General features: G+C 39.4%; 1 protein-coding gene across 1 annotated transcript in view; it reads left to right on the top strand.

Moving 5' to 3' along the window:
• RAPGEF5 (Rap guanine nucleotide exchange factor 5) overlaps nucleotides 1-10,150 on the top strand; it is a 225,725-nt gene that overhangs the window by 270 nt on the left and 215,305 nt on the right. The window lies entirely within an intron of this gene.

The raw sequence follows: 10,150 nt of genomic DNA, 5'->3' as shown, positions 1-10,150 counted from the left end.
GAGGGGGCATCTGGAAGTTGGGGAGGTGGCGGAAGGGGCGCCCTCCTCCGGGGTCCCGGGATGGCGGGTCGAGGGGGTGCTCCCCCCACCCCCGGTGAGCGAAGGCTTCCCCTTCCCCCACATGCACCTGATTTAACCCAGGGGCGCCTGGATGTAGAACGGCGGACGGTGGGCATCGCCGGAAGAAGGGCCGTTTGCCTCTCCCAGAGGGGAAGCTGCAGGTGTCCCGGACCTCACAGTCCGCCAGCCCTGTCCCGACAGCAAGCCTCAGGCCCCACAAATGGGAGCCCAGTTCGCCGGAGGCGTGAGACGTGTGAGCTTGTTTGGGACGCCCGGTGGCAAGCGTTGGGCATCGGGTCTGGTTGTGGCCGCAGCTACCACCACAGCCACCGCCGAGGTGGAGACACAGGAGTTGGAAGTTCCCGGGCGAGCTTCTAGCTCCTGGGTTCTGGCGTCTCCAGCACTTAGTACTTGGTGACGCTCCCTTGAGCGGGAGGGTGCACGCCCCCCCACCCCGCCAAATCTTAAATATTGACTTCCCGATGGTGTGTTCAGATACGATTTCCTGGTGAGGGAGTGTCCCTGGTTGTGCATCTACGTGCATTTAATGGCCTGAGCAGGTCGGACATGTTTTGTTTGTTAAGAAAAGCGGGATGGCCTGCTGATTTTCTCCTGGGACCTTTCACAAGCCTCTCAGGAGGCCCTGCTGAGGCCTCAGGCCAAGGGGCTGACTTTACTTGGGTTTCCCCTGCCCACCAGGGCTTTGGGGCAACTTTGGTAGGTTCTAGTCAGTTCTTTAGAATTTGTCACCATTAAGCAGGCTTTACTGAGAAGATGCAACAAGGTAGATTTTTGGGGGGCTGTAATAAATTGAAGTCTTGGTTGCCTGCTTTAAAGGAAGACCTTCCTTGCTGGACGACCTGTAGCTCTTACAAAGATAGGTTTGTGGAAACGTGAGAGTTGGAGAGAAACCTTTGTTTGGTGTGGCTTCCTTTGGGCGAGAAGGGTATGAATTGGTGTAGGTCTTCAGCCTCTCCAGGTTGTGTTTCGGCTTTCTTACCCATTTTCCTTCCAATGTAGGGATGACTGTACATGATCTACATCAGAAGGATATTCTGAGGATTAGCTGGATGTAGGCGGTCTTAAAGTCCATGAGCAGTGGAGTTAAGGAATTGCCCACAAGTGACCTTAATGTGGGGCATACCAGATTGTCTGCAAAGAAAGCGAGGAAATGTGTCCCAAAGATGTGATAGCTAAATAAACACAAGAAACAGAGTTATAGACTTTGCAAGAATCTAGGGAAAAGTAGGTCAAATTGTGTTCCTATTATCCTTGACAGTTACTTTTTCATGGCACAGAATACTGAAGACGTGAGGGCAGCCAGGCAATCTGTGACGGGAATTGCTGAAGGTTTCTGTATAAATAGATCTGTGTGTTCATCTGCATAAAGGCTTGTGTTTCTTGCTGCCTGGGATGATGTTGTGTGCCTTGCCAATATACATATTTGCTCTTCTTAATTATTCTGAATGTGGTTACTTCTAATAATACATACTTCATTAACCCTTCTTTGATCCTGATACTATATTACTTTGGGATATTCCAAACACATTTCATAGTGCATGGCCAGTTTTTTTATTGGGGAAAGATTGTCAAAATTTCCAATGTTAGAAACCCATACTTTTCAACTATTTCCCTTTCCTTTGGCTTTGGAACCTTAACCTTTGTGACTTTGGAACCTTCCTTAACAGAGATAGGAAGGAGTTTGAAAGAAAGAAAAAAACAGGTGAAATGTGTACCTGTATTAGTCTGTTCAGGCTGCTGTAACAAAATACCATCGACTGGGTGGCTTAAACAATAGAAGTTTATTTTCTCACAGTTCTGGAGGCTAGACAGTCCAAGATCAAGGTGCCAGCAGACTTGGTTTCTGGTGAGAGCTTTCTTCCTGGCTTGCCTTCTGTCCGTTCCTCAGTGCACATGGATGGAAAGAGAGATCTCCCTCTCTTCCTTTTAATATAAGTCCACTAATCACATCATGGAAGCTCCACCTTCATGACCGAGTCTACCTTGGAATACCTCCCAAAGGCTCCATCTCCAAATACCGCCACCGGGGTAGGGCTTCAACATATGAGTTTTGAAGGAACACAGACATTCAGTCCATAACAGAAGGTTTACGTAGGAAAGAGAAAAACAGGCAAAATGTCTACCATACCAGCTGGTGAGCATCTGGGGTCACCTGGTTAGCCTTTTAATTAGATCAGAGATGCTCATGTAAACAAATCATGGCTTAGATCCTTCTGTGGACTTTTAGTTTTATATTTTATGGGCTGCACCTCCAGATTATAGCTGAGTGATTGTAGGGACAAATAAACACAAATTTATTACCAATGGTTAAAAAAAAAAAAAAAGCAGCTCTAGGTATTACACAAGTTGGTAAGAAGGTTTGCAATTTCTGTATTGACCAAGATTTGATTTAGGAATACTTGTGGAACTTGTCCATGCTGCCTTGGGCTCTCACAAATCTGGACAATCTGACATCAACTGTCATCAAGTAAGCTCTTTGTAGGTTGTGTTGCCCAACCCATGTGCCTTGTAGGCTGTCTCTTACCTGGAAAAATGAAGCTGACATTTGGTTAATACAGCAGAACTCCTGTGTGCCTTGGTGTAGTCACTTCTAATCATATTGAATTCAAAATGCAAACTGATCAAGACTCTGCACTCTTTGGGCTAAGTGGGGAAGGACTACAGTTCGCTTTGTGGGAGGACCCTAGCTATCTCCTAAAATAGTGGTAAGGTAAGGCACAGCTTGAATTCCCACCAAAACCCTTTAGTCACTTTTTAAAAACTGTGTTATGGAGATTATGAGAAATAGTATGATAAACACCCAACCTTCAACACTTACTAACATTTTGCCAGTCTTGTTTCATTTATTTCTCTTCCCCACTTTTTTTTTGTGGGTGCTGGTGTATTTTAAGGCAGAATCCTAAACATCCTATCATCTCACTCATAAATGTGTCAGTTTACATTCTCTGATAAGGACTTTTTTCTTTAAAAACAAAAACAAAAAACAAAGACTTCTGGTGTTTTTCATGCCTAAATATATTAACAGTGATTTTTCTTAAAGATTTTATTTATTTGAGAGAGGGAGAGAAAACGAGAAAGGGGGAGGGGCAGAGGCAGAGGGAGAAATAGACTCCCCGCTGAGCAGGGAGCCCCAGACATGGGGCTCAATCCCAGGACCTGGGATCATGACCCGAACCAAAGGCAGATGCTTAATCGACTGAGCCACACAGGTGCTCCTTAACAATGATTTCTTAATATGATTCCCATATTCACATAAACTCAAAGATCTCTTTTTATTTATGATCTGTTGGAATCAGGAACTAAACAAGGTCCACACATTGTATTTGGTTGTTAGGTTTTTAAATCTATTTTATTTTATAATAGTCTTCCTTCCCTTCTTTTTTCATGCCATTGATTTGATGGAGAAAGACAGTACAGGTCATTTGTCTGGTAGAATGATCCATTTTCTGGGCCAATTTCTCACTTGTGTCATTTAGCTTGTTTCTCTCTTCCCCATGTCTCCTATAATATGGCAGTTAGATGTAGAGGCCTGATTAGATTTAGGTTCAAAGGCGAACATCCTTTGTAGATAGTGCTGTTAAAATCTGTTGTATCACAACCACAAGACACATGATGTCTGCATATGTCTCTTTTGGAGATGTTAAGATTGATTAGTAGGTTCTTACCTTTCTACCTTTCACCTAATGATTGTAACATCCATAGATTGTTGTAGCCTGGATCCATTTCGTTAGGGATTGCAAAATGGTGATGATCAAAATCTATCAATTCTCTTGCATTTATAATTTGGAATTCTGTCTGTAAGGAACTTACCCTCATGAGCTTTTTGCGTCTCCTGAAATTCAGATTGTGTAGGAAAGACAGGGAAAGTCTTAATTTTTTTCCTTTTATCAATTTTCTGAGTACCCTAACAATCTCCCATGATAATCAATGAGTTTTTCTTCTTTAAGTATTATAAGAACTTATAGAGCTCAATTTATTTGTTTCAATCCATTGCAGTCAATATTTTTTTGGACCCACAAGTTGTCCTTATCTGCTGTATACTTTTTACAAGGCCCCAGTAGTCTCTGATACCTTTCTTGCTTTTTGGCACAAGATACTCTAAGCTTATCTTGTCCATTTCCTCCTCCAGACCTGAAATCAGCCATTTTCCCAAAGAGTCCTAATTCTTTTTACTGAAAACCTTTTCCCTCCAACCTTTGCCTGTCTTAGTGGTTGCGTTATTTTTTACCTTGGTCTTATGCCTTCCATCTTAAGTTTTTGTTTCTTCTTAAATTCTTCTCATCAGGCTGCTTCTAAGACTGTCATTTTCTCCCTCTAATAAAATAGCTGGTAACTATCATTCCCTCTTTCTATATATACTGTCAAATTGCTGGCTTATTTTGGGCTTTGGCGGCTGTGATCTTTTCTGCAGTGTTCTACCACTTTCTTCATCTCTTCAAAATCTGTTTCATTTACAGCAGACAGAATGATTCACCAATTGTGTCAAATTGACTGTTCACCAAACAGTGACAGTCTGCCTTTGGATTAGTCTTCTCTCCCCTGATTTCTTCTCGCTCGGGCAGGGTCCCTGAGGCATGGCAGGTGCTCTTCAGACTTGAGAAATTGGAAGAACAGCTAGTGGCTCTCTGCATGAGGTTCTCTCTTTTTCATTTGTAGTCTCTACCCGGATGATTCCCTCTCAAAAAAGAACAAGGTGGCCTGTTTCCTTTGTCCAAGCTGGAGTGTCTTAGGTGTGACTTAACACCCTCCCCTGCTGGAACTAAGACCTTATTGACTGAGAAACACATACTGCTTCAAGTTGTACCAGTATGCCCGATTTATAGTCATTTTGTAAACATATCTTACAGGCAAGGCATATAATTTTAATTCGTTCTTTGTATTTAAATTCAAATCAATGGCTAACACCTCATAGCACTTAATTATGTGCCATGTGTGTTCTGATACAGACTTCATTTAGCCCTCACAACAAACCTGGGAGTTAAATGCTATTATCTGCATTCTACAGATGAGGAAACTGGAACAGAGATGGAACTTGCCCAAGATCACAGAGGCAGAGGGAGGTTTGAATCTAGCCAGTCTGGTTCCATACATAGTCTCTGCTCTGAACTGACTCTCTAGTTTTCCTCAAATGCACTGAGGACAAAGGGTCTATTTTAGTCTAACTTAATTAGCCTTATAGTACCCGAGAGTACTATATTACCTTACCACTCGGAGAGTGGTCAGTAAATGCTGCCGATAATGCCAGACGCTAATCTTTCTTTCATTTGAGCACTCCGAGTCTTGTGATAGACTTACTGGGTGTGGGGGCAGGGAGAAGGGGGAAATATTGTGGTTATAGGTGAATGGTAATTAATATTGACTAAAATTAAAAGTAGCATTCAGTGTGTCATAAGCAAAAGTCACCCAGGCCCACCTCGATCAAGGCTAATACAAAAAGTTTGTGAATTCACCTGCTTACTTTTTTCTTATCTGTTTATGGTAGCCTGCCAGAGATCAGGGCCATTAAGGGAGGCGTGCATCTTCCAGGGAAGGTGAGTCAGATCAAATATGAGGGACACGTGATGATCTTATTTGAGAAACATTGACTTTGTACCAGCTTAAACCTTGATATTATAAACCTATGTTGACCATGGCTATGAATAAAGTAAAACTCCACGAATACTACCTCTAAAAATATTTGACAAGAAAGAAAAGAAATTATAGATTCATTCTACTTTAATTTCATGTAAATTCGAGTAAAAGACCTCAATGGCAAGTTAATGCCATATTTACTTTCTTTGTCTCTCCTCTGACCCCTGGCGTAGGCTTTGTTTACACAGTTAGATCCAAGGAAAGGAGCCTGCACTATGGCTTCAGAAACTGGGTTTCCATCCTTGCGTTAGTTATTCTTGGAGTTCTCCAAGCCTCCACTCTTCCTCCAGAATGACATACATCATGGGTCAAGCTTTTCTGAGAAGAGAGACAATGTATGGAAAGTTTGGGGTACATTGGAGCTTAAATTTTTCCTTCCCCAGCTAGATGCTTATTCTGGGCAAAATGACATTTATAGACATATTTATAGGAATCTAGTAACAAAAAAATTTTGCTTTTGTATGCAATGTCAGATTTCATGTTTTTAAAAAAACATAGTATCCTAACATATAGTGAATACCTTAGGTGTTAGCTAAATACTGGTACCATAACAAAATATTCTGTTTCACATTTGCCCTGTTTCTTAAATTGACTTGGCAGTAATCGGTAACTTGTGTAGCTGAAAATAGATGGAAAGGTGGGAGATAAGTCACTGGTGATGACTTTGAGTACTTGTGATTTTTTTTTTTCCTCTCAATGTTGCATAACAACCTTTGTTAGGAATACCGATAATCCCAACAATGCTATGTGATCTAGAACTAGTTCGTGAGAAGTTAGAAAATTTCATGTGAAGGCAAAGTAGTTAAAATCAATGACTTAATTTTTTGTGGTCAATTATTATTGTGATAAATAATTCATAAATGGATGTGAAAAAGGGATGGGCTACAGACACCCCTGTGGATACTGGCATGTCTTTGTCAGGTTAGGATGTCAATAGTCCCCCAAAGACAGGACGTATTTTCACCTCTGAGGAAACTACAGTCTAGAGAGGTTAAGTAGGTTTCCCACGGTCACCCAGCTAGAAAGTAGGAGAGGCAGAATGGAGCCCAGGACTGTCTGATTCCAAAGACTATGGCCTTTGCTAGATACCGTGTTGTCGAAGACTTTGACATAATTATAGCCTGTGGTATACTGAAAGAGTGGATGCACAAGACATTTCAAGGTAGTGTAAAACATAGCTCATTTTCTTTCCGGTGTCTCCAGTAATGGCTTCCAGGATCAGTCTTTAATTACTCACAGGGTTGACAATGGCTTGGGCAGCAGCTGTCCCTCATCTTCCAGCCATTGTACAAGAAAGAAGGCTTGGCATGACTCATCCCGGAAGCCATTGTTTTCCCAGGAGGGTTGGAAGCTGACTAGTTCCCCAGTACAAATGCTCTCGGAAATTTATAAAGCAAGCAGGTTCCTTTCCTGGCATGTCTAGAAGATGAAGAAGAAAAGGAAGAGTTTCTTGTAACCCAGGATTTGGGTTCCTGATGGCAACTTGTTTGCTGTTTAAGAAACTTCAGGAAGTAAGAAGTGTGCATACTTGTCAAAGTAACTGAATCCATTTACAATTGAATAAAAGCATAGAGAATATACAAATATATTAATAAAATGAAACTTTGGTATGTTTGCCTTTTAATGTGGTATTACTACCTGAGGCAAAAGGCTCATAACTTTTATTTATTTATTTTTATCCCAGGCCTTTTTAAGAATCAAAAGATAGCACCCCAGAAAAATGCACGTGTAGATGTACTTTTTGCATCTCTTTTCAGAGGGCTTGTCGGTATCTTGATCCCTGGTCACCACAGACCCTCTAAAAGCCTTTCCATACTCTGTCTTCTAGAGAGTACCACCATGGTTTTATAATTATTTTACTTTTTATCTTTACTTCTAAACATTTAGCATAGTATTAAGCACTCACTCAGTTGTCAGTAAATATTTCCTTGAATTAACGTATTTTATCAGTGTGTTGAATTAGAAATTATTCGCCTCTGAATGTAGCAAATGCTTCAGTGGACCCTGGTGGTGATGGTGGTGGTGGTGATAACTGTTACTGTTTAACAAACCCTCATATCACACTTGAGGTGTTGGGATTGTTTGGAGTACTCCTAACAACCTCGTGTGGCAGTTACCCTCCTTGTCTTCTTTTTTCCCCAAAGAGGGGAACAGAGAGGTACAGAGGTGCAGATTTTAGTATCTCCCAAAATGAGGTACAGAGAGGCTAAGGAAGATGCCTGAGGTCACCCAGTAAGTAGAGAAGCCAGGAATCCAACCCAGGAAAACAGACTCCATATTATGAGGTCTACCTATTCTGCTGTATTCCCTCTCTAAATAAAATAACTAACGTATTTCTTTAATTACAGTCTCTCTTTTTTATTTCAACGCTTTTGAAATAGGGATGTATATTAGAATTCACGTGAGCATTTAATGGGATACTTTTTCCCCCTGTGAAGCTATTATTAAATTGATGGTATGTCTTAAAATTTTGGTATCTTAGAATAAAAGAACTATAGTAAGTCATGTTTTAGTTTTTAAGTGTAGCTGCATAGTTTAGTTTTAGAAATATCGAACTAAATCACAGCTTTAAAAGGTGCATATAAACACAACCGTGTCTATTTATGAAGTGTGAAAAATGTGGGTTAAGATTATATTAACAATTTATATGAACACTGATATTGCTTGGGTAATAATTTAAATGTCAGGGGAGAATAAATTTAATATTTACCTACAAAAAGCATGAATAGTCTCAGAGTAATGTTGAAGACTGAAGAAACTGAAATTCTTTTAAGTGAAATTATATATTTTATATTTCTGTGCTTTTATATAACTTCTTATATACAATATAATATAAATATGAATTTATATTATGTGTGATTATATATAATTTATCATTTATTTTTAACATATTTAAATTTAATTTAAAATTTAAATATTTACACTTTAATTTATAATTTATTGTATATAATGTATATTATATAACTACATAATTTATTATTATACAATTTGTTATATAATTTATTGGTTTCACAGGTTTTTTAAAGTAAAATTTAAGTTAAACTTCTTATATAAATTTATTTTTTTTAACTAAGAACTATGAATATACTGAAATGATAATAGATTTAGACTTGTCTTTGAGTCACCACTTTGTGTGGTGAGTTGGCAGATCTTACCTCCTGTGACTCAGTTAAACTTTTAAAATTTTGTCTGCTTTGTTCATGAGGCATTGGCTTCTCCCTTATAAAAATGCTTTTCATTTTGCACTATTTGTCCTGGAAAAAAGCTTTACTAAAGTTAAAGAGTTCTGAAAACCAGGGCTTCTGCAGTCTAGCTGGTTGTCTTCCTGTATTTTTTTTCTAACTGGTCTAGCAACTTAAACTCCAGTCCCATTGGTGGTTTTGTTATTCAGTTGAATTTGACCTTGTCAAATCATTTACCTGCAGCTGTTCTGAGGTGTACATGCAAATACTTGTGATTGCCCAACGCTTACACCTTTGGTGCTGACTGTAAATTTGTTTTACTCTCTCCTGTTACTGTTGCGGGAAGTGAACAGCTTATCACTTCTGTTTGGTCTAACACTCTAAATGTTGACTATAATGAACAAACACTACAAATGGTTCACTCCATCATTTTGTGCGAATTTATATATAGGTATGAAACCTTTGGTAGAAAAAAAAAAAGGAGGGAAGATGTGTGATGATACCTTTTAGAAACTAGGGCAAGTATTATGCCTATTTCCATCTCTTAAAATAGAACTTGATTGTGACATAGTAAACAGTGTTCTATATGTTTGTCACTTAATAGCTGTATGACCTGGAATAAGTTAAATAACCTTTCTGAGTTTCTGTCCCTAAAGTGGAATACCATTGCTCTATCATGAGAATCCGTAGTATATGGATAGGGGACCAGTTTTCATTTCTTGTTCCTTGTCTGACCAAGGTCAGAGAAGTGGTCTTTCTCCACTGAGATGCCAGTTGAACCCCAGAACACTTTGGGACCTACCTTAGACAGATGGAAAGATGGATCATTAATATTCACCATATCTCTTGAGTTGGGGAGGGGGAAGATAATGCATTAGTAGAAAGAGTATTTGAAGATGCAGGAAGAATCTGATTAAATCAAGAATCTGTCATGAAAAGAGTAAAAAGAACATATCTATAAATCTATTTCTAGAAGATTAAATTGTTTGGCCATAAACAGAATTCTCTGAGAGGTATCAGAAGAGAACTTATGACAGCCAACCCTTTGTGTCCGGGGAGATCTTACCAGGAAGTTTTATCTTTTTTCAGATAAGAGGTTTGTTGCTATTTCTTGTCATCACTGAAAGCTGTTTCTCTGCCTCAAATTAGCATCAATATTTGTTTTCCTCTACTATTTTAAATTTATCACAAATCTTCAAATAGCACCCATTGAAGCATTCACATTTCCTATTCTTCTTGGCACATAGCTCCTTAAA

This window comes from Neomonachus schauinslandi, chromosome 12 (assembly GCF_002201575.2).
Source record: "Neomonachus schauinslandi chromosome 12, ASM220157v2, whole genome shotgun sequence".
In the NCBI taxonomy this organism is placed as follows: domain Eukaryota; kingdom Metazoa; phylum Chordata; class Mammalia; order Carnivora; family Phocidae; genus Neomonachus; species Neomonachus schauinslandi.
Note: the sequence above shows the minus strand (reverse complement) of the source record. Positions and strands in the feature narration are given on the sequence as shown.